General features: G+C 40.8%; 1 long non-coding RNA gene across 1 annotated transcript in view; it reads right to left on the minus strand.

The window, feature by feature from the left end:
• Nucleotides 1-23,269, minus strand: part of LOC137163658 (uncharacterized) — a 116,672-nt gene extending 93,403 nt beyond the window's left edge. Inside the window, exons 1-2 of the long non-coding RNA XR_010922765.1 lie at nt 23,169-23,269; nt 22,388-22,660 (exon numbers count right to left, since the gene is read on the minus strand). This is a non-coding gene — a long non-coding RNA (uncharacterized lncRNA). The remainder of the gene's footprint in view (nt 1-22,387; nt 22,661-23,168) is intronic.
• Between the last annotated feature and the right edge of the window lie 1,230 nt (nt 23,270-24,499).

The following is a 24,499-nucleotide window of genomic DNA, read 5'->3' on the forward strand; positions in this document are numbered from 1 at the left end:
AACATGTCATTTCTTGGTTATTTTTCCTCTTTCTAATCTGCGATAGTTTTTCCGCAGCATTTCTTGAGGGTGAGGCCAAGGCTGAGCTGTCTACATAATGAAAAAAAAAAACAACAAGGTAGCCAGTGTTAGCATAGTGAAGAAAATGATACAACTGCAACAATGTAGACAATAATCCCCATGCAGTGCACAGGGCAAACACAGAGCCTCATTCCGTTCCTGACGTCCCAAAAGGGTCTGCTCACCGTGCCCTTACAGAGAGGATCTGAGGACAGCGTGGTGAATGGGGGGAGGGGGAAGTCTCTGCTGGTATTTTAAACCCTCACAGAGAGGAACTGCCGGGGGGGGGGGGGGGGTATGTCTGCAGGTATTTTAAACATGCGTGATATGCCCTTACAGAGGCACTGCGGGCAGTTGGCGGGAGGAGAGTCTCTGCTGGTATTTTAAGCCCTTACAGAGAGGAACTGCTGATAGTGCAGGGAGTCTCTGCTTAAAACAAAGATTTGCTGGATGCAGCGGGGTACCAGCAGTGTTCCGCCATGATGCAGGCTCCCTTGATTGCAGCAAAGTATCCTACTGTGGAGGGAGGAACAAGGCAGCCTCCCCTGAAAACTTTTGCGAAGGATAACAGATTACATACATGAAAGTTTCCATGAGATATCAACTGATGATAAACATAGCATTTCTCATCACATAAATAAACTGTTCCCTGGGTAACCCCCCAGTACCGTCAACGAAATGCCTGAAATCCCCTTCGTGCCCCCCACCCCCCATGTGAAAGGACAGAACTGCTAAGAAGGAAAAAAAAACTCACCAGATGTGCCTTCCACGGGATCGTTAGTGCTGTCCTGTGTGCTGCTGGACTGCTCTGGGGTCAGGAACATGTCCTCACTATCAGGGAGAACGGACAGCACGCTCTCCTGCACCCTGCTCTCCTCAGCCTCCTCCTAGTCCACGGAGTCCTCATCATTGTCCATGGACTGTGACCTAGCAGAGGGATCAATGCTGCGGGGCGGCACAATGGTGGGATCGCCACCGAGAATTGCATGCACTTCATCATAGAAGTGGCATGTTTTGGGCGAGGAGCCAGACTGGCTGTTAATTTCTCTGACTTTCTGATATGACTGATGAGGCTCCTTGATCTTCATGCGGCATTGCTAAGCATCCCTCTTGTGTCCCTTCTCCAGCATGCCCTGGGATATCTTCCCCTAATTGTCCAGATTCCTTTTGCTGACTCGGAGCTGAGCCAGAACGGAATCCTCGCCCCACAGGCCAATGAGATCTAAGACCTCTGGTCGACTCCATGCTGGAACACGTTTGGGCGTTCCAGTAGACATGCGGAGAACAGTGACAAAGCTTTCTCCACGCTGGCAGCACAGGAAATGAAAATTCAAATCTTCCCGGGGCTTGAGGGGAGGGGACATTTCCTGGTAGCGTGACCACAGAGCAGCACAGCGCAACTGCCCAGAGCGGTCACAACGGGGCATTTTGGGATACATTCTAGAGGTCAATTAATTCGATTTAAGTGAAGTTGTGTCTACACTGACACTAAATTGAATTAACAAATTCGAATTAGGCACTACCCCACTTACAGAAGTGGTCTTATTAAGTCAATTTTCGAGGCGACTTAATTCGAATTAACAGTGGTGCCAATGTAGACGCAGGCGTATGTAGTTGACGTAAGTGACTTTACATCGACCTACGTCGCCAGTGTAGACCAGGCCTTACTTACTGGGAGCTAAGCACCTGCCTACTGTCATTGGATCAAGAAAGAAAAAACAGAAATGCAGTCATGTATATTGTTTTGCAGCTAATTATAGTGTAAAAACAACAAAATTCCCCATCCCAAATTCAAACCATCAAATACGTAAGGGAAACAGTCTAAAAAATGTTGAAAACAAATTAAAACACATATGGGATAATGGGCAATTTACTCCAAAAGATTTGGGTCACTGATATAGGAAAATGAACTAAAACGGTTTCCTTTATTGTCAGCAGCTTTTTTTTTTTTTTTTTTAAGAAGCCTTTTAGACTTGGATAACCAGAATTTCCACTCTAATTTTTAGTTCTTTCCATTTATCTATATGTAATAACATAGCTTTGCTATCCAATAGCTGCTTATTGTTATAATTGTTATGTGTTAAAAGAGGATTCAGAAAGTTATATTTCCAGCAATGAGTACCAGGCTTCTCTTTCATTATTTTGCCCACTTACTGGGAAAAGCTTCTTTATCAAATATCCATCCCCAGATAAGTGGGAGAAATGAAGAAATTCAGACTGATGAAGATGACTTGCTGGTCATAAGGGGCTCTCTCATATACTGGCTGAAACATAACATAAATTAATCGGCAGCAACGGTATGATCTTTGAGAGGCTGACTTAAATATACACCAAAAGTCAGATAAATGCTAGAGACAGTGTGGAAGATCTGGAAATGTCCATGAATACAAAAATTTAAGTAAAGATAATCAAATGGATACAAGATATCACACCACTAACTGACTAGTCATGGTTAAGAAAGAAGTATTTACTTTATAGTCACCAGAGTGAAAGAATGTGTCAAAGGTATATAGACTGAGTACACTTAATCAGCAAGAGCATCTGATTGGATTTGCTTAGGAGAGTTAAATTCACTAATTTCTTCTGAACTTGGAAAAGTTTTTATCATGGTCTGCTAATATATTTGAAGCTTGTACTGGGTTTGGTCATGTTATTATATTTAATATAGGAATGTATGCAATAATTATCTTGAACTGGTAGCAGATTTTCTTTTGTTTTCATTTTTTGGGGTACTTTCAGAGGTGGTCACAGATGAATCTACTCCATGAATTGTGCATTAGATAATGTGAACAACTGTCACTGTTTTCCAAAGTAATGGTACAGACAGTATATTAAAATATGAAGAAATAAGTGCATGTGTTTATCATTTCCCTGTATAGACCCTTATGGGAAAGGTCATACAGAATTTAATAAGGATAAAATCAAAAAAGGAAATATTCTTAAAAACCTACAGAATGAAATAGAGAATATATATAGCCTTTCTATATGTATTTTGAAACATCCTATAGAATGATATTGCAGATGTATACTTTTCTTTCAAGTCTATAGGAGATTCCAAAAACCTGTACAAAGATTGTCATTTTCTATTAAATACTACAGGCCTTTTCTATATGGGGATTGCCAGTCCAGCTCATGTTTAATGGCTGGATGGCAGAGGTTAAAAGGGCTATTTCTATTAGCTGATAAATATTCTCCTGTAACTCCCCTGTATACAGATTCTACTGTAATTGAGTTTAAGAGTTGAAAGGCATATATTTCATTGTCTTCTTCCAGGAAGTACTGCCATGATGTGCGGTCTAGTGATGATCCAAAAGTCCTAACTGTACTGAGCAGGGTAATTTTTCTTAATTGTCAAGGAAATGTTACTAAATACTGCTCTGTATTTTATGAAGCCAGAACTCTAATTATTCTCTATGTCAGTTAGAGCTCCAAAATGTAAATTTTGTAAGATTAGAACCATAGGTACATAAACTGCCACATTTTTCCTCACAGATTTTCCTTTGAATTGTTTTGTAATTTGGGGAGACAGTAAATTTAAAAAGCCGAATACTTCTTGCTTGGAGGCAGATTCTATTCATCCATTACCCATGTACTCGATGTGTACAGAACAAGACACAGACCCATCAATCAATGGTATTTATTTCCAATGGTACATACCTTACATAATTTAAAATAAGAACTTGCTGCCTGGTTATGGACTGTCCTGCAAAGAGAATATTTATCAGAAATTGCTCCTAAACGTTCTCTTTGCTGGCCAGTCCATAACCAGACAGCATGTGCCTATTTAAAATGATATAAGGTATGTAGCATTACAAATAAATACTCTTGGTTGACAGGACAATGTTTGATTTGCACAAAGAGTAAAACACCCAGCACCTGAGCAATGAATTAGTGGACATGCTTCCAAGCAAGAAACAGTCATCCAACTGTTTGTTGGTTTTCAAATTACAGTGCCTCTAAATTTCTAAACAATTAAAATCAGAGAGGAAAATAAGATGTCTGTATATTGTTGTTATCTTACACATGTATATTATTTAGATTTTAAGTAATGCACAACGGGCTAAAGGATCCAAACCCTCTATTCTTGATTTGGGGACATGTCTTTAAAAAAAATGCAGTGATGCAATTGGTTTTAAAATTAGCATCACCAGAATTCAGATTCATAAAAGTATGAAAATTGTAGATTCACAATGCTTGAAAGTTTATGCATAATTGCACCCTGCTTACAAACATTTAGTTTAGGATCTGAGTGGTGAAATAGAAGTATACTGACAGCAAATTGTGACTATTTATACTATAGCATAGTTTCTCAACCTGTGGTACGCGTACCCCCTGGGGGTACACAAGACACAGGCAGCGAGTACCCGGAGAAAAACACAGTGAAGGAGAGGCGGGCAGCAGCCCCCTGCTTCCCACCCAGTCCTAGCTGGAAAGCGGGTGGCAGCTGCCACAGTCCCGGGAAGCCAGAATGCAGCCACTCGCTTTCCGCCCTGTCACAGCTCCCAGCTGGGAACTGAGCAGCAGCCCCCAGCTTCTGGGGAAGGCGGTCGGCAGCCCCCCACTTCCCGCCCAGTCACAATTCCCAGCTGGGAGGCAGGTGGCAGCAGACACAGTCCTGGGAAGCCGGGCTGCAGTCGCCTGCTTCCCACCCAGTTGCAGTTACCAGCTGGGAAGCGAGCAGCAGCTACCGGCTCTTGGGGAAGGCAGGTGGCAGCCCTCCGCTTCCCACCCGGTCACAGCTCCCAGCTGTGACACAGGCAGCAGCCGCTGGCTTCTGGGAAAGGTGGGAGGCATCTGCCCACGTCCTGCCAGGTCACAGCTTCCAGCTGGGAGCCTGGTGGCAGCCTCCTGTGCCATGCGAGCTGGGCGGCAGCCACCCGCGCCCTGGCTCCAAGCTGAGGGACAGCCTCCAGCGCCCCAGCATGAAGACGGGCAGCAGCCGCCCGCCCACATCCCTGGGTCCCAGCTGACATGGAAGCCTCCTCTGCCCCAGCTTGGATTGGGTGGCAGTCGCCCACCTCCCAGGCGGACAGCCAGGCAGCAGCCACCTGCAACTTGCCCAAGTGGCAGCCCCTCTCCCCGGCTCAAAACCCAGTGCCCAGAAAACTTGTCAATGTCACTGTTCTAGCTGAGCAGTGAAATTGACAACTATGACAGCCCCAGATTTTACCAGTTTAAAAATGTTAAGAAGGGCACACACAGTGTGACTTGTCCCAGCCCTGCACCCCCCCAGAGATGGCCATGGGGAGCGCTGCTATCCATTCTGGGCTGCTAGTGCCTGCTCATACCTCACAAGTTCCCACCTATGAGAGGAGAACATCATGTCACCCCTGCCATCAGGCCATAGTGATTGACTGGCGCTGACCTTTGCTCCTATGGAGGAAGGGGAGGAGGAAGGAGGGGAGAAAGAGCAGGGGATTTTGTGATCTGCCACAGCCACACAGCACTGCAGAACTCAGAACTCTCCTGCTTTACGAGAAATACAGTTGTCCAGCAGTAAAGGGAGAAAGACTGTGTTTCTCAGAGTTTAAGCACATGCCAGTCTGCTGTAGTTTCCACTTTTAGTGTTTGAATGTAACTGGGCTTGTGTTACTGTTTTAATTTTACTGATTGTGAGGGTGTTAAAATGGATCATTTTCTTGTAAAAAGGAAGACTTCAGACTTAAAAGAAAGTAGTTCCCTTACAAATGTGCAACAAGAAGGATCATGTTTCGAGAAAAAAAAGCATCAGCAATGAAAGTACAAAAACTTCACAGGTTCATAAAGCACGTAGCTACGATCCCAGTTATCTGGCTTTCAGGTTTACAAAAACAGAGGTATACCTTCATTACACTGTGTGTGATCTGCAATGAGACATCTGATCCGAAGGACAAATCAATAGACTTTTTCTGCAAGAAAATGTGAAAGTTTGAAAAAATCAAGTGCTGCTATGAAACTGTACTCTGCCATCCCTAAACAAGCTTTACAAGCGTTGTTTAAAATTGCACACATGGTGGCAAAAATGAAGAAATCACATACCACTGCTGAGAACCTTGTCATTCCCGCTGCTATCAGAATGGCTGAAATCATGTTTTGCAAAACAGAAGTACATAAAATTAAAACCATCCCACATTCAAATGACACCATGATAAGAAGAACTGATGACATGGCAGAAGACATAATTAAACAAATTTCAGAAAAAATCATCCAGAAAAAACAGCTCGCTTTACAGATTGATGAATCTACGGATGTATCCAACCATGCACAATTGATGATGTTTGTCAGATACATTGATGATAAAGATGAGCAAGGAATATAGGAACAAATATATGGCTGCAAAGAATTGGACACAAGAACAACAGGAGAGGACATTTTTAAGATCTTAAATGAGCACACTGTAAAAAATGGATTGTCATGGGAGTGGTGTGTGTCTGTGCACAGAGGGAGCAGCAGGAATGGTAGGTCAATGAAGTGGTCTTGTTACTCACTTAAAACTATAAATCCTTCAAACAAGTGGAACCATTGTATTATCCAGAAACAGGCACTGGCTGCAAAGAGACTGAATGAAGATTTAAACAGCGTGCTAGGAACGGCCGTGAAAACTGTAAACTTCATAAAAGTGTGGGCTTTGAATTCACATCTTTTCCAATAGCTGTGCCGTGACATGGGATCTGAACATATCACCGTACTTCTTCACATTGAAGTTCGGTGGTTCTCATGTAGAATGTTGTTGAATCGCCTGTTGTTGAGATATGAAGTTACTGTCTTCCTCAGAGATATGAAATCTGAATTCTTACAGCACTTTGAAGATGAAGTATGGATTTGCAAATTAGCCTCTCTGTGACATTTTTGGTAAAATCAATAACTTGAACCTTCAGCTTCAAGGATACAACACAAATATATGTATATTGCATGACAAAGTAAGAGCTTTTAGAAAAAAGTTGAGGTTCTGGAAAAAATAGAGTTTTATGTGGAAATTTTGTTTCATTTCCACAGCTCTCAGAGTTCTGTGAAGAAAACTAAATCACTCAGAATGAAGGTGTGAAAGAAAATATTAAAGAACACTTGGCAAATCTGGAGTCAAACTCTGAACATATTTCCCTAATGTTGAAGAGCATGAAGATCTACAGAAACTGTGGATTTTGAATCCATTTAATGACAGCACTATTGAACAAGCAGGGATTCCAGAAAGCATGAAGAAAAAACTTTTTGAGCTTTGCATGGACAGGACATTGCAGAGGATGCAGAGCATGAGACTGGGTGACATCCCTGCATTTTGGCAGAAAATGAAATGGGAATACCTACAGCTGAGAAACATGGCTCTCACAGAGCTTCTCCCATTTGCCACAATATATTTGTGTGAGACCAGTTTCTTGCACTTGACTGGGCAAAAAAGTAAAATAAGAAACCGTTTCTGCCCGGAAAATTATCTGATAGTAGCAATAAGTAGTTTAAAAACTGAGATTTGGAATGCTTATGTCATCCAAACAGGCCCAAGTTTCTCATTAAATCCAGTTCTTACAAGAACTTATTTTTATGTTATTTTGTTAAAACTAGCAAAAAGTCCAGTCCCATATTTGTAGAACAATTCTAGAGGGGGAATATCAGTTCCAGTCACAAAGATACCTATGTTTAGAGAGTTTTATTAATATAAATGTTTGAGTTATATTGTTTTTAACTGTTTATAATTTTTATGATTCATGCGTTATTTTGTTTCAAAAACTGTTGTAAAATTCAATAAAAAAGAATAAATCTTACATTCTGAATTATTGTATGCCTATTTGTGTGTGTGTGTGTGTGTGTGTGTGTGTGTGTGTGTGTGTGCGCGCGTCCATGTCTGCCTGCACGTGTGTGTGTCTCAGCATGTTGCTGCATGTGTCTGACTACGTCCTTGTATCTTTTTATCTCTGAACTACAGGTCAAAACACTCCCTTCACCCACTGCCACTCCTGCAGACATGCCCTCCTTCCCTGTCTCTGTCTCTCTCACCCTCTTTTCCTCTCTCTCTCTCTCGCCATCCTTCCCTGTCTCTCTCAAATCTATGGCAAAAAATTTGGTATGCCGCACACTGCATGGCACTTTATATTCTCCAGCATTGGCATGCCACTCAAAGCTTCCTATCTTTGGTCAACATCACCTCTAGCTGAGGTACATATTTGAGTTGTGCACCCCTGGTGTAAAGATGGTAACCCTACCCACACTAGATCTGTCATATCACAGACTTATATACTCAGCCCTTCTTCCAATATATGGCACACATTAGTCTGTAAATATAAAATCCCATGGAAAGTTGGGGTACTTATTAAAATTTTCAGAAGTTAGGGGGTATTTGCTACTTAAAAGGTTGAGAAACAATGTACTATAGGTTCGCTGGGCAACAAATGATCATCTAGAGTTATGTGCCTAACTGTAGAAGAATTAATTACATTTCAGGTGCTACTGTATGCTCTTCATTATGATTATTTGATCCATAGATACCACTATACAGAAAGCTGCAAACTACATATTTCTGCTACATAAAGTGCCTATAACACTTAAGATATTATATTGAAAAACAACGAGAACAAGAACTTTGACATGCCAAGTGGTTTTCATGAGTTTCCCAGTTGTGCAACGCAACATGATTTGTCTGAGCAGCAGCCAGAAGTGCATGTAAACTCCCTGTGTATTCGCCTTTCCTCTCATGTCAATGTAAACTTCTGTGGCACACAAGTATCAGCAAGTGTGATTTGAGTAAACCAGCATATAACATCAATGTAGACCTAGCAAAAAAATATAGCACTACATGCAGGTTTTAGCTGACCACAAAAGCTGTCACTTAGCAACACTGTCAAGAACCTAACCAACTTGTGATTGGTTACAATGCCATTAAATCATAATGGTGTGAATGTAGATAAGATAGAGACAATGTAAATATGAAATATAGTTATTTGAGCAGTACCCCTAGCTGGCACACCAACATTACTGTCCATCTTGAACTCTCATGCTTTTGGTATAAGAATAATCCAGGAATTGAACAGTTGAAACTGCTGTAATTTTGAATTAATCATTATAAATTAACAAACCTATTTTTTGGTCATATGCACTTAACGTGTGCTTGACGGAAGTGAGGCTAATCATTTTGGGTAGGGGAGGAGCAGGAGGGGATTATCCACATGGTCTGAGATCTTCAAATACGATCCCAAAACAAAGGGAAAAAAAACAAGTTTTTATGGTTCAACCATATTTAAAGACAGGGTCAGCTGATTTGCAGAAACCCACAAAATGTTTAACAATAAAAAAGACTGAACAGAAATTAAAACAGCTGTGCTTTATGACAGTCCTTGGGTTGTTTTAACTACAAATCTTTCTGTATGCTTATGCTACAGAAATTTATTCCTTGCCATTCTGAGAAGCAGAGTCAAGGCTTTCTGATTTTCACAACAAATATATTTGATCAAGTCAGAATGTCAGATTTATCTTTTACTGTGTTTCATACACATAATAAATGCAAATTTATCTTTACTCTCAGTAGTTTTGCTTTCCTGCTAGCTCTAACATTATGTAGCATAACCACATGATATTTCAAATAACAAACAAATAATTTTATAGTGAAAACCGATCACTTAATAATCAGACTGATCAGGACTTACCAATACACTCGTGCTATATTGATACATTATATACATTATGTTCATTTGTGTGTATGACATCAATACAAGTATCACTCAGATCTGTGTTGGTATGTGAAAATACATTCAAATCTTTTTATTCCAAAATCCTCCACTAGTCTGAAGTATTCTTAAATGGTAAAACTATCACTATTACAGCCTAAATGCTACCCTGTTTTTAAAAGAGAGATTTTTAAACCACTCCATTATTTAACATACTGAAGTAGGTTAACAAAATTTAACTTGCTCTTACTCATATGTTTGTAAAGCCCATATAATTCTTTATTTGTTTCAAATATTGGTTTAATGTTTAATTTTTCCTTTAAAAGACAGTGCAGTGCAGATCTCAAGAGAATCTCTAGAACAAGTTAGTAATTCTTGCATTGAATGAAAAAGGTGCCTATAAGAAAAGAACTTGCTATTTCAAATGGCCAAAGATTATATTTATATACCTGTTCTGTTTGCTTAATAATGTTCTATGCAACATTTAGCTCAAAATTCTGTTTTTAGGGTTATTAATGGCCAAACTCATTACTTTAGGAACAGATCATTGATATAACACTCTTTTATCACTCAAACAACAATACTACATAGCAGTCTTCATGCTAGCCTATCCTCTGATTTTTGAGCATTTTGCTCTTCAAGTACTGTACGTGCATGCCCAAATATAGTGGCTGATTTTCAAAGATAGGTGGCAATGCAAACCTCACACTGGAGGTATTAAATGACATTTTCTCAAATATCTTAAAACTAGGTAATTACCAAAGAACCAAAGCCTTAAAAAAACTATATAGTATATGAAAATATGGCTTATTTGCTAACAAACAGATGATTAGTCAGGAGTCCATGCTGTCAACTTTAGTCTGATGAAGTAATAAGTACTCTATATTAACACTATGCCATGAATCCTAAACAAAGAAGGTCTGTTTCTCCTTGCCTTACAGGGCTTTTCTTCTCTCAGTTTTGGAGTTAATGACAGATAACATTCTCTTTAAGATATAATCACCGTCCTAATAAAAGATGCAGATTCACACAGGTCACGATCACATATCTGAGTGATATTTGTATTGATGTCATACACACAAATGAACATAATGTATATAATGTATCAATACTGGTAGCACTGGTGAATTGGTAAGTCCTGATCAGTCTGATTATTAAGTGATGGGTTTTCATTATAAAATTCATTGTTATTTGAAATATTTTTGTCCTATGCTATTCATACTCTAATTTTACAATTACTGGCTATTCTGCTCAAGAAGAAATTAACTCTGACTACATTTGAAAGCTAATAAAGAATTAACGGAATCCATTGTATCACTGAGCTATTTGAATTTAAGTACTGTGCAGATAACCAGGACGTTTATAAAAGTTGGATACATTTCTGGCACATAGGACGGTATAATGAAAGATTCATTTTTCAGCAAATGCACCAATAACCTTGGTACAAATAAAAACTTACCTCTCCAATTAAACAGGTCTACATTAAAAAATAAAAGATGTAATGAACTGGGATGATGAACCAGGGTCTTCAAAGGTCATATTCAGTATTCAAAATGCCATAACTGTGAATGTAGTCTGTTTCTGCTAGACTGATTTTTTTTTTTAACTGTACTGTGTTTGTCCTGCAAAACCTAAGGCAAAACTGAAATGGAAGATGTTTAAGTAGCCAAATATCATTGAGCTATCTATCACCCCAGTAATTGGAACGAAAGTCAGCACTGGCAATGTTTCACTAGTTCTCCTGTAGTGATGATGTTTGTTGCCATGACTAGCAGATGTCACACTGTTCAAATGCAGTGTATAAGAGAGTCATGTAGAAGGTAGGAGAAAGATGAGATACAGACAATAAATCTCCTTTCTAGGATTTCACATGCAATTTCAATGTTAGCTACTCTACTATTTGTGACTTTAAATATATATTTTTAATATCAAAGCACAGAACTTCTAATATTAGAGTCTGGCTGTGGACTCTGTTGGTCTGACGCCATATTCTGATCAACTAATTATGTCTTTCTGATGATGTCACAGATGTGTACCAAGTCCCAATGGCAGATTATGGAGACCTTTTTCACTGAATCATACACAAAAATCCCTATGCCTATTATAAAATTGGGGGATGGGAAAAATGTGGAGGCATAAAAGCCAAAGATAACAAGGGTGAGGGGTAAAGAGAAGCTCTGGAGGGAGAGCTCAGAGTGATGGGATGAAGGGAAAAATGACAATTTAAAAAAATGTCCAACTCTCAAAGTTGGAAGCTGCCATTTCAGCAGCAGTCTGTGGTCCTTTAAGCCACTTTTAACTCCTTTTCTAGTGAAAAATAAACAGTAAACTGTTCAGTATTCCAAAGTTTTGTTTTTTTTTTTTAAATATTGAGTTTTAAAAGGATGATGAAAATGGAGGTGGGCTTCTGGTGACAGTGAAATGGAGAGAAGGAGTTTAGATAACCTTTATTAAAAACAAAGAAAGATGGTGTGACACTAAGCCCGAAAAAGCCAAACAACTTCACAAACTGCATTACCCAAATCTGACCTTTAAAGATATATTATAGGAAAATACAATGGGAGTGAGGGTCATTCCTCAACAGTAGACTAGAGCTTTGATAGGCAAGTGTATTGTTGGTAGTATTTGATGTTGTTTACATATCTCGTTAGAGGTTAGCAGTGTAGATAAACTGCTTTCCTGTCTATTACTGTTCTATTGATTAAGAGTTCAAAAGAAACATATGAACATTTAGATGGAACTTTGAATGTAACAATGCTATTATTTGTATTTAGATGGAACTTTGAATGTAACAATACTATTGTTTGTATTTCTCTTTGAAGTTTAAGTATAAATACCTGTAAAAGGTTGTAAATGGCCAGTTACCTTGTGTAATGTAACTAGTTACCAGTGTGCACAGGACATAGGAGATGATACTTCAGAATCCCAGGTAATCATCTATTAATTGTTCAAGGAGACACCTGCTGTTAAGAAAATATCAGTCAGCCTGCATGGATCTATAAAAGAATATAGTGGACTGATCCTTTTTATCTCATATCTGTCCAAACTTGTCAGGGAAAGATTGGATCGCAAGACTGAGATCCCAGCACCAGCCTGGAATCACCCTGCTAATTCTCATGGGAGAATTTGAACAAACTCTGCACACAGACTATTTAGTCTTTGTTTCTCTAGACTGGATTTCTAACAAAGAAGCTCTAAACAAGGACTGATAGCCTCCAAGCTGTTTGGATAATTTCAAACACTTTGCAATTTAAGAACTTTGTAATTCAGTTATCATCTCTACTTTGAAACTGATCAAAGAGCTTTATTTTCATCTGTGTATATATTTTAACCATTACTCGCTTTCCTTTTTTTAAAATAAATGTTAGTTTAGTTAATAAGCATTGGCTTTAAGCATGTATTTGGGTAAGATCTGAACTATTCATTGACCTGTTTGGTAATGTGTCCAATCCTTTGGGATTGGTAGAACTTTTTTACACATGATGGATAAAGATTTTCAGTAATCCCCATCATATTTTACTTGGCTGTCTGGGTGCTAGTCAAAGGGCTGGATAGTTTTAAGGGAACTGTATTTTGTCTACTGAATGACCAGTGAGGTCATGAGAACCTCTCTGTTGCTGGCTTGGTATATCTGATGGAAGAAAAACCACCAGTATTTAGGGCTTTGCCTGCCCCATTCTTTGCAGTTTGCCCTGTTTAAGCTATCTCAGTATAGTTCCCCTGGAGACCAATGTCACAGATGGTTATAAAAATCATCAAATAAATATATTCAAGATTGTAGAGAAAAAGTATCTCTCTCTACCTATAGAAATAGAGATATCACTTTTTTCTGTTTTCCCTTGCTAGGAACTACTTTTCACATTGGAAGGATAAACTACAACTTAATTTGAAGAGAAAAATAAGGAGTCATATTCTAACAGCAATAAGCCATGTCAGCAGATACCTACGGGTATGTTTACACTGCCGGGGCTGCAGGGATCGATGCTGCGGGATCAATTAAGTGGGCTATGGAGACCTGCTCAATCGATCCCAGAAGTGCTCTCCGTTCAATGCCATTAATCCACCCCCCAAAAGGAGTAAGGCTGTGTCGACTGGAGGGAATCCCATCGACGCAGTGCAGTGGCGACACCGCAGTACAGCAACTGCATGACAGCAGCAGTGTAGACCAGGCCTTAGAAGGCTATCAGTAAACTCTTGGTGCACTTCTTGTAATATGCACTAAGAGCCTACTAATCCACATGGTAGGTAAAGGCAAATATGCAATTTTGACCTTCAAACAGTGCAACATTTTATTTATGGGGGAACATACACATATACTCCATATGATCTCATTTTGGGACACACAGACAACTATTTGGCAAGACTAAATAGCTGCCTCCATCAAGGGAAGTGGACATTAAGTTACAAGAAAAGTAGGAGATAGGATTCTGGATGTCTACCAGAAACTCTCCTTCTAAAGCAATGTTTGGGATGTAAGGCTGTATCTATTTTCTCTTATCGCAGCTCTGATATTTCTCATCATTGCAAATTGCAAAGGATTGGGGCCTCCTTGCAGATCAAGAGCCACCCACATCTATTTCTGACTAAGTTCTTAGTACTCGTTTTATGTCCATCACTGGTAATCTTATCACAACACCAAAGATTTGGTGCCCACCTGTTCGGCAGCTGTGTATTGGCATTCCTTGGTACACATGTTTCTTATAGTTCTCCTACTATGCAATTATACTTGAAGATGAAAAGCCCCAAAAATGCCATGTCTCAATGGTATTATCCAATATTCAATTTTGCATTACTTAAACTGAGTGAGAAAAGAGTGCTTTGAAAAAGATTGCAATGTTATTTATAAAATCATGGCAGTATTAAGAAGAGATAAGGAAGCGACAGTATCAATCAGCTCTCAGACTCAGTCCATACTTTATGAAAACTACAAAATGAAACCCCAAGAAGGGAATAGGTTTAATAATATATAGTTTACCTTAAGCCTTCTTCACCAGGCTTGGCTGTTACTAGGGTTCCCACCTCAGGACAGTTCAAGGTCACACTCTAGATCAGTGTTCTTCATTGCAAGGCCCGGGAGCCAGTGGCAGCTCCATCGACCCTAAGTGTGGCTCCCTGACTAATTGTTTATATCCCAATTTATTTTATTTTTAACATTAGAATATGTACCGAGCCTATCAAATTCTGCCTTCTTTACACGTCACATTGACCATATGGCACGATGTGCGCCGATAAGTACATCTAAGTATATCCATTGTATAATAACCGTAATATTACCATAGTAACCAACGTGTTAATTTAATAGTTGATGTGGCTCTCACATTGAAGGTTTTTTGCCAAAGTGGCCCTCACTTGAAAAATAGTGAAGTTCACTGCTCTAGATCCTCTCTGCACAGAGAGCCACTTCTACATCCCTTTAACGGGTAGGGTAATGAGTCACCTGCCTCAGTCAGCCAGTAGAATCAGCACATACTAACAGGGTAGGATATTTCAGGGAAACACTACAAACCTGTTACATTTATTAATATTATTCAGTGAATGTTTTGTTTTAAATATTTATATAGCTTGACAATAAATGGATACATATTTGTTTGAAAAATACAAGTTACAGAAAAGTAAACTACAGTTCCAAGAATAAAAATAAATGTAATCCTCGCTTTAAAAAAAAAAAAAAAAAAAAAACAGAATTGAAGAGATTATATTCTGGTATGAACATTAAATCTGTCTGATATTCTGTAAATGAAGCTTGACATCTGAACACACGTTGGCCAACCCATTGCCTTCTTAATACACAAACTCCCATAAAGTAGACAGTATAACATAAAGAATAACACAGTGAGTGCAACCAGCAACTAGCAGTGTGTTAAATAAAAATCCTGATGAGAAGGATAATACGAATTCAGTTTGTCATAAGAAATATTTCAGAGAGCAAATTAAAAGTTGTGCACATTGGCATAGCCTGCATATTCAAATTCAGGTGCTGCTGTTCAAAAGAGATTGATTAGCAGCCCAATATAATGCCTTCCATTTCTCTTTACAAACAAACTAAATCAAATTATTGTTGAAGAGTATCATCCCCATTGTGTAAGGACAACTAAAGCACAGAGAAATAACACTCTAATGCACACACATCACTAACCTTAAGCAACGAGTAGTGCCATTCACTTCAAGTCACACACACACTTTAAGTTAATATAACTACTTTTTGCTTGAAGTTAGGCATGTGTTTAAGTACTTTGCTGAATTGGGGTCTAAATGAATTGCCAAAGCTCAGACATGAAGTCTGTGATACAGCTGGGAACAAAACTCAGGTCTGTGCCTTAACCACAAGATCATGCTACTCCATTAGAAAGGAGCAACAGACAAACTGGCTGGATAGGTGTCAAACTTAAAAGAAAAAAGACCATTTGAAAAAATACAACCTTGTCATATATATTAAGCTGTGTATTTCTTATTTTTAAAAATCGTATCTATAGCCCTGCTGAGTTCATTTGAAAATTATGTAGATACTGAAATACTTGCACATACTTTCTGAGGTGAATAACTATAGGTAACTCATAGACTCTAAGGTCAGAAGGGATCAATTTGATCAACTAGTCTGACCTCCTGCATAATGCAGGCCACAGAATCTCACCTACACACTCCTGTAATAAGCCTCTAACCTATGACTGAGAAACTGAAGTCCTCAAATCATGGTTTAAAGTACAGAGAATCCACGAGGAAGTGAGCCGTGCCCCATGCTACAGAGGAAAGCGAAAAACCCCCAGAGCCTTTGCCAATCTGCCCTGAGAGAAAATTCATTCCTGACCCCCAAATATGGCGGTCAGTTAAACCCTGAGCATGTGGGCAAGACTCACCAGCCAGACCCCCAAGAAAAAATTCTCTGTAATAACTCAGAACCTACCCCATTTAACATCCCTTCACAGGCCATTGGTATATCTACCACCAGTAGTTAAGGATCAGTCAATTGCAAACCTAGGCTGTCCCATCGTACCCTCCCCCCTCCATAAATATATCAAGCCCAGTTCTGAAGCCAGCTAGGTTTTTTGCCCCCACTCCTCGCCTTGGAATACACATACAGCACAGCTGCCCAAGATTACTATTTTCTTATTTTTCTCTTAGAGAAATAAATAAATCTGTAAACAGAGTTATATGTTACAGCAATAGTTGTTGAAAACTATACCCCACCATATTAAAAAGCGCCTGCTTGTCATGACAACAAGATAGTATAGGGGAGTGGTAGCTCCTCCATGGTGGAGATTTTAGTTTAACAGGAGGTTTAAAGTTTTGCTTTGTTAAAAAAATCTCATTGAAATGTCAAAAAAACAAAAACATAGACTGCAAACTATGAACAGTATTTTACTTTTTCATGTTGCTTTGATGAAAAAAGGATTTCTAAAAAATGTAAGTATTCAAAAATCACCTGTTCAGGTAATTTTTCACTGGATTCTCTCACCTTTCTTTGCACCACTTTTGGAAGAAATCTCAATACACTGGGTATGTCTACACTGCACACTACAGACTTGGGCTTGTGGATGTGGTGTTTCCAAGCCCATGTTTGAGCATCACACTGCACTGTACATCTGGGTTTACAATTGCTGGACCCAGGCCTCACAGCCATGCTAATATGTCCACGTTGTACTTTGCAGACCTTCTGATTCATATCAGTGGCTTGAGCTGCATCCACATTGCAAAATGAAAGGGCTTCAACCCAAGTCATGGTGAGACTCAGGCTCTGACCTACCCTCTAGCAAGTCCTGAGTGCTTGCTGACCCAACTCAGACTGATTTGTGAGAGAGCCCGGGCTTAGTGTGCAGTGTAGGTATAACCTCAGACTGGTCCTTTCTTCACATTGTTGCTCCTCATTTGCCAAATGGTTTCAGTTATGTATAGGTAGCATTTGTCTATATAGCATTTTATAATGATTATAATGGCAAATAGCAAACATAGCGCATTTGACAGAGTAGCTATTCCTGTGAAACTTTCAAAAGAGTAACAGTGAACGCAACAGAGATAAAACAGAATAAGTTCCCAAATACACAGAATGTGACACTCATGTGCTGATCAGTTGATATTCTGGGCAGGGGCTGGCAGCACAGCCTATAAATAAACACTTTTCATTATAAGCCCTGTTTTCAGTTGTTATAATTTTGCCAAATTTTAATCATTTGAGCTGAAACTGTCCCTGACAGATGTCTTCATCAGGCTAAATTTGTTTTTTTAGAGAATTTCAGCCAAAACAGTGCAGCTGTTTCCAAGAATACAGCTAGAGAAAAATACATTATTTTGCCCATGTTAAAGAATTCTAGCAACCTTTTGTTTCAAAAGTTCTAGTGTCCCCAGGCTTTGGAGCAGGGAATTGAAATCACACATGTTCAGTAGAGAATTTTTACATCTTAGCAGCTAAATTCCCCCCAGATTCCAACCACATGAGCATGCTCCAGCCTGGGGCAGAGTAGGACTTCCCTGCAACTGCAGCTCTGGGCTGCTGCGGTCTGTGCCAGGCCTGGATCGGGGCACCTGAACTAACAGCAGGGAGCCTGTTTCTCCTGTGTTCTGAAAGACTGCTGCTGGCCTCAGGCAGTGTGAAAGAAGAAGTTCTCTGATTCAAATGCAGATGGGACAAGCAACAGCCCTGGGGGGAATGGGAGGAAATAGATGGGGAGAAGAGCCTGGGGAGGCAAAAACTGGGACTGAAGACTGCTGGGGGCTTTGGGGAACAGAAGAATGGGATTTAGGGGTAGGGATGGAGTGTGGGACTGGCTAGGTACCTAGGGAGCCAGGCACAGAAACTGGGACTAGGAGCTGGGGACAGGAACTGAGGAACAGGGGAGACTGAGTCCAATGAGGAGCCAGGCGGCAGACTTGTCAAGTAGAGTAGGTCTGAGAATCAATGAGGAGAGGCAGACAGACCTGATGAGGCATTTGAGTGTGAAGGGAAAACTGGGACTGGCTGGGGAAGGAGACTGGGGAGAAGGAGCTGGGCAGTGGAGTGGGAACTGGGAATGGCAGGGCAAAAAGACTTATACACAGAGTGTGTGTGGAATGGGGACAAGCTAAGTGAGCTGGGGTGGGAAGAGATAGGAATGAGATAGGAACAGGAGAGATGGGATGGGATGGTCATGCTTGAAGGGAAGAGCACAAGAGTCTGTACCTACTAGAGAACACGCCTCTCTAGGGCCTGGAATGAAACCCAAAATTCTTGAGTCTACCCATTCCTCTGCTGACAGCAAATATCCGTGAAAGTCACTGGCAAAGTGTCCCCCATCCCCTTCTGGTGCTGGTCCACGCAGGATGACAACCTACTACTGCTATGAGTTACTCCATTGGCTCAAGTGGCAAAGGTCTGTGCAGTGGACTTAAAGGTTCCTAGCCCGCTGATGACCCATATGGGTGTCAGTATGATGCCACATGCTGGATATCCATTTTTCCAGTTTTCTTTTTTTTTAAACCTAGGAAATCGTACACAAAAAAATATGTTGAAAGAATGTTACTAAGGTTGCAAAGTCAAGCTCACAAAAGTTAAGAAATACCAGAATGAAGGCTGCCTGTGCAACTATCCCTTGTGCATATGCATTATGATATAGTATTTAATTACACGATCAAACACAATTTTTCCACATGACCCTGCCTCATTCAGTAAACAGAATAGACCCATTCCAAAGATGGAGCAGTGCTGTGCAGTGAAGGAGATGTCATCTGTACCACCCCTGCTTTGTTGTTGCAGAAGTTGGAAGTTGTATTGTGAATGAGTCAGGGAAGATTGGAAGTGAATGAGTGAACAGATAGTTTTAAGAGAAATGATGGCCTCAAAATAAAGGCAGCTGAATGCTGCTCTTTGGAACTGGATTCCATTTCTGCCTCTAACAGAGCTCCTGTGTGATGCTAGGCAAGTCACTCAAACCAAACTTCTCACAGGTAGTCAGTAACTGAGTGTTCCTCATTTTTCTGGGTGAGCAACATGAGACCCTGCGGTGTGATTTGCAGTGATGAGCACTCAGTGCCGAAACTGAAGTCAATGGGAGCTGAACTTCAAACATATGAAATGCCATATAATGCTAAGTATTCTGAAAAATCAGATCCTAGGTGTCTCAGATTGGGCACCTAAAATTACTGGATACTTTTGACCTTAATCTTTCTATGCTCAGTCATCTCATAGGGGTGTTGTATAAATACATTTGTGAAGCTGGGAGATACTATAGCAATGAATTCTGTCTTCAGGGCAGAGTTGAACAGTGTGTAGTAATAACTAGGAATGAAGAGAAAATAAAATATTGAGTAGCAGCACCTTAAAGACATGTCTACACTGCAATTAGACACCCGCAGTTGGCCCATGCCAGCTGACTCAGGCTTGTGGGTCTCAGGCAAAGGGGATGTTCAACTGCAGTGTAGACATTTGGGCTCAGGCTGTAGCCCAAGCTCTGGATCTCTCCCAACACATAGGGTCCTAGAGCCCAGGCTCCAGCCCAAACCTGAACACCTACATCACAATAAAAAAGCCCCGTGAGTGTGAGCCCAAGTCAGTTGGCACCAGCCAGCTGCAGCTTTTTAATTGCAGCATTGACATGCCCTAAATGAGCATCCTCCATTCCGTGCATTAAATGAGGCAGGGCCTTGTGGAAAGACCCCATCATTAAAGACTGTATCATAATGCATACACACAAGAGGGCAAATTAAGCTTGTATAAGCAGCAGCATGGTAGGCAATATGAAGGTGGAAAGGAATGCAGGGGTCTTTTCTCTTAACTTCTTCCTATTTCTATGCTTTTAAGTTTGGAGTGGATGAGGTATATCCTGACCTGTCATTAAACATAGTTTCTGTTTGTTAATCATTCCAAGTTACTGTTGCTAACAGAAAAGAAAAACTTCCCCAAAAAATAAAAGAGCACTATTGACCAGGTCCTGGAAACCAAGGAAAATTCTAATTAAAGTCAGTGGGAGTTTTGCCTGATTAAGGATGGACACCTAGGATCAAACTAAAACATGAATTTACAGAGATTTTTATGTTGCAAAATATACATTAAAAATACTAGTGATGTGAGAGGAATACTTTTGAGATTTTTAGAACTTCTCAAGTCCAGTCTTGTTACAAAAGTCTTCCTCCTGCTCTTATGTAATTTCTGCTTCAGTACAATTATTATTTAAAAAATGTTAAAGTGATTTGCTAATACTCATGCTAAATAATGCATGTGAGTTAATATATTCTCTGTTTCCGCTAGCACTGCACAGAAATATATAGCCTTCTTTAGGAAAAAAATTTCTGCATCGGACATAATTACATAATGGATTCTGATCACAAACTGGAATTCCATTTAAGACTATTTTTGTGGGCTTTAATATAATTACCATCAAAAATACCTTAGCTTTGTAATACTCAGAGTGCAGCTCACGAGCTGCTATTGGCTCTTTAACGTTTCTATTGCAGCTCTTTGCAGCATATGATATTAAAACACTGTGTGATTTAATTATTATCCAATCTCAGTTATTAATCAGCCAGGATGCTTTTACTGTTATTAAACTATTAAGTTATCAAATTGCACTAAGTTACTAACTTATTTGCTGTGAGAATTATTATATAGATATATATACACACATAAATAAAAAATTAAATATTTCCCGTCATACTGTGTAAATATGAACATTAATATAGTAAATAAAACAATGAATTCACACTATTGTGGCTCTTTCAGGGTAATGTTGATGGCTAATTTGGCTCCTGAACTACTGAGGTCTGAGTATCGCTGCCTTAGCTGAAGGGATATAGTTAATTTTAATTACTAAATGGGCTGTAGTTTATTAATTACATAGATAATCTCAAATATATGTCAAAGGCAGAAGTTCTTGCTTTCAAACATAATTAAATAGCTCTCCACCCAGGATGCTAAATGTCATAAAAAGGCCATCATTTTCCTTCTGCAACTTAGTGATCAGCATCACTTAAGTGCTCTCATCCTCTTGAGGTGACTTTGAGGAGCTCAGCAGTGACAAAGTCCGCAAACCATCTCCCTATTTTCATCAGCAGGTGTTACTACAGTCAATGTGAATTGCTGCTGTTTACATATAAAATGCCAAAGAAAAAGAAAGCAACTAACATTTAAAAAAAAAACAAAAAGTGAAATAATATGATTCTAACTGTAAAAAGAGGTAATAAAAAGGTCTTCCAACCAATTATCATAAATACATGCAAATAATTTTGTCTCAAATAAATCAATAAGATATGGTGCTATCTTTTGTTGTGTATGCAGACTGGCTCTGAAAGACGCCCGCACAGCAGCAACAGTGGTGTGAAAATGGGATGAGTTATAAATGTAGATATATTTTTCACAAGGTACCTAACAGTCATTCATGTGCCAAAAAAATTCCTAGAAACCAATGACAGAAATAGATCTTCCATACTGGATCTTTTTGACCAATCCATGCCAATGCATATTTAGAATGAAGATTGTATAATGCATTTTTAACTTATTTTTATTATTTTTGGCATGGGTTGTGACAGAGAAAAAGGTGCATTTTAGAAAGGATTACATAGTATGTGTCTGGCATTCTGAGATCCCAGTACTAATACTAGTGGATATAGGGTAAAGGCATCTTCTAGGGTGGGCATGGTAATTCATGAGTCCACTTGACTGGCCTTTCCAAATGTTGTGAAAACTGATCTGATTTCCATATTCTGGCCAATGCTCTTAGTAAATATGTCACCTTCTGCTGCCTTTCTTGGGCCATCCACAGCTAGTGCCAGCTTGTAGTGACTAAGAATAGTCTCCCTCCTCCTCGGCTGTCTCTGTCTGCTGCAAATCCAGACACTGGTGAACAGAAAATGCCACTAACTCGCAGTCACTTCTCTGCACACGTATGGGAAATTATGGTTCAGTTTCAAGTGTTCAGGCCATGAAAAAATGTATCCTCTGCTTCCTTTCTAGGGAGATGAAATGGCAGGACTGCAGGGGGAGGACGGAGGAGAGCTTCTTCTACCTGAAGATACGTAGGGAAGGAAGGGGGCCGTTGATTGGTCTCAAATTTGCACAGATTTCTCGGACATCCTGCTTCTTTCACCAATTTACATTTCACAGGTTGCCCCTAATCCTCCAGCACAGCTTGCACATTATCATCATGCCTGCCACAGATCAGCGTTGCAGCTGTAACTGCCGCTGTAGCTCGGCTGCTGCATCCAAAGGCGAAAGTTGACTTGTCACCAACTCCCTCCCCCCCTCTGTTGAATGCGCTGCACCAGGCGAGCTCTGCCTCTCTTCGCCAAGATATTTCCCCATCTACCTACCTTGAACCTCCCCCGCCAGGTCACCCGTAGCCCATTCGGTTTCTGCCGCCCCAGCGTGCTTGCTCCCCGAACAAAAGCTAATGCAACAGGATCTTTTTAATTACTGTTATTTTACAGCATTTGCAGTTTTTATTTTTACTGTTAAGCAAATATTCCCCCCCGTGCACAATGCAATAAATAAATAAATAACAAGCCAAGTCCTACCTGTGCAATGCCACTAATAATGCTGCTGCTGCTGCTGCTCAGCGGGACTGTCACCTAGAGGCGCCCCACTTCCGCTGCAAACACCTGGGACAGGAGCACCCTGCCCCCTCCCCCCGCCGTGCTCTGCGCGCCCACCCAACCTGCGGGACAGCGCCCCGCCCTTTCCCAGCCCGCACTGGGGGCTCGCGCCTAGCGGGGCCGATTGTGGTGGGGGGGGGGGGAGCGGCGGGCACTGATTGGACAGGGGTGATGTCACTCCTAGGCTGTGCAGTGGTGGGGAGGGGAGGCCGGGAAGCCTCCCAGCTGCTGCAGCAGCGGCGGGTCCGCAGCCCGGGGAGGCGGTGGGCGGGAGTCTGAGGGGCGCTGGCCCGGTGCGGCCCGTTAAACCCAAGGGAAGGGGAGCGGGTGGGAGATTGATGCTGGGGACCGGCGCACTCAGCAGCCCCCACCCAATCACACAGGACTGCGGGGGCAGGCAGCGTGTGCGCAGCCCTCGCACATGCCCAAAGCAGCTTCCTTCCCCAGCCCCCCTGCCCCGAGATTCACGGCCCCCCAAGCAATCCCAGGGCTGGGGCTGTGGGGTGCGGGCAGTGTGAGCTGCCGGCCAGAGAAGAGCTGGCTGGCAGGGATGATGCTCAGAGGGGCAGACCCGGGATTGGCACCTTCAGGCATTCAGTAATAAGAACTTAGCCCTTCCCCCACCCCTCAATCATGAGATTGGGTCAAAATCATGCGGTTTATATACTGCATTTTACAGTCTTCGCTTTCCCGGCTTTTGAACCTTTTAGATTACACCGGGACCATGTTTTCAAGCCTTTCTCCACAGCCATAAGGGCCACACATTTACTTAAAAATAAAATAAGTCTCCCATATATTCAGATGACTCCAGAAGCTGGGGATTTAAGAAAACCAGCAAAGATGGTGAGAGACTAGTCAGGGATGGGATAGGATGGGCACATGCAGGAGAAGACATGTCGGACAGTGAGTGCCAAAGAACTAACAGGACCAGCACTGGGGTGCAGCTGAGAGGGACTATTTTACAGGAAGTAAGAAGCACAGAGTAGGAATTGAACCTGCAATTTACAGTGCTCAAAGCATAAACTGCTACATCTTGAGCAAAAGAGACAAAATGCTCTAGAGAGGGGCTGTAACATCTCATCTTTTCCTCTGCAGACTGACACAATTGAGACCTGCACTATACATTCACCACAAGGTTACACATACATGAAATTAGGCCAAACTAGGGCGCAATGCATGGGAGGAGCTGAGTCAATGAATCATGGCAGGGTTAGATTAAGGCAGTCTGTGGCTTTTAGGATGAGGGATGCCCG

The sequence above is a fragment of the Emydura macquarii genome, unplaced genomic scaffold (assembly GCF_026122565.2).
Source record: "Emydura macquarii macquarii isolate MOO-44397 ecotype Brisbane River unplaced genomic scaffold, CSIRO-AGI_Emac_v2 contig_2636, whole genome shotgun sequence".
In the NCBI taxonomy this organism is placed as follows: Eukaryota; Metazoa; Chordata; order Testudines; family Chelidae; genus Emydura; species Emydura macquarii.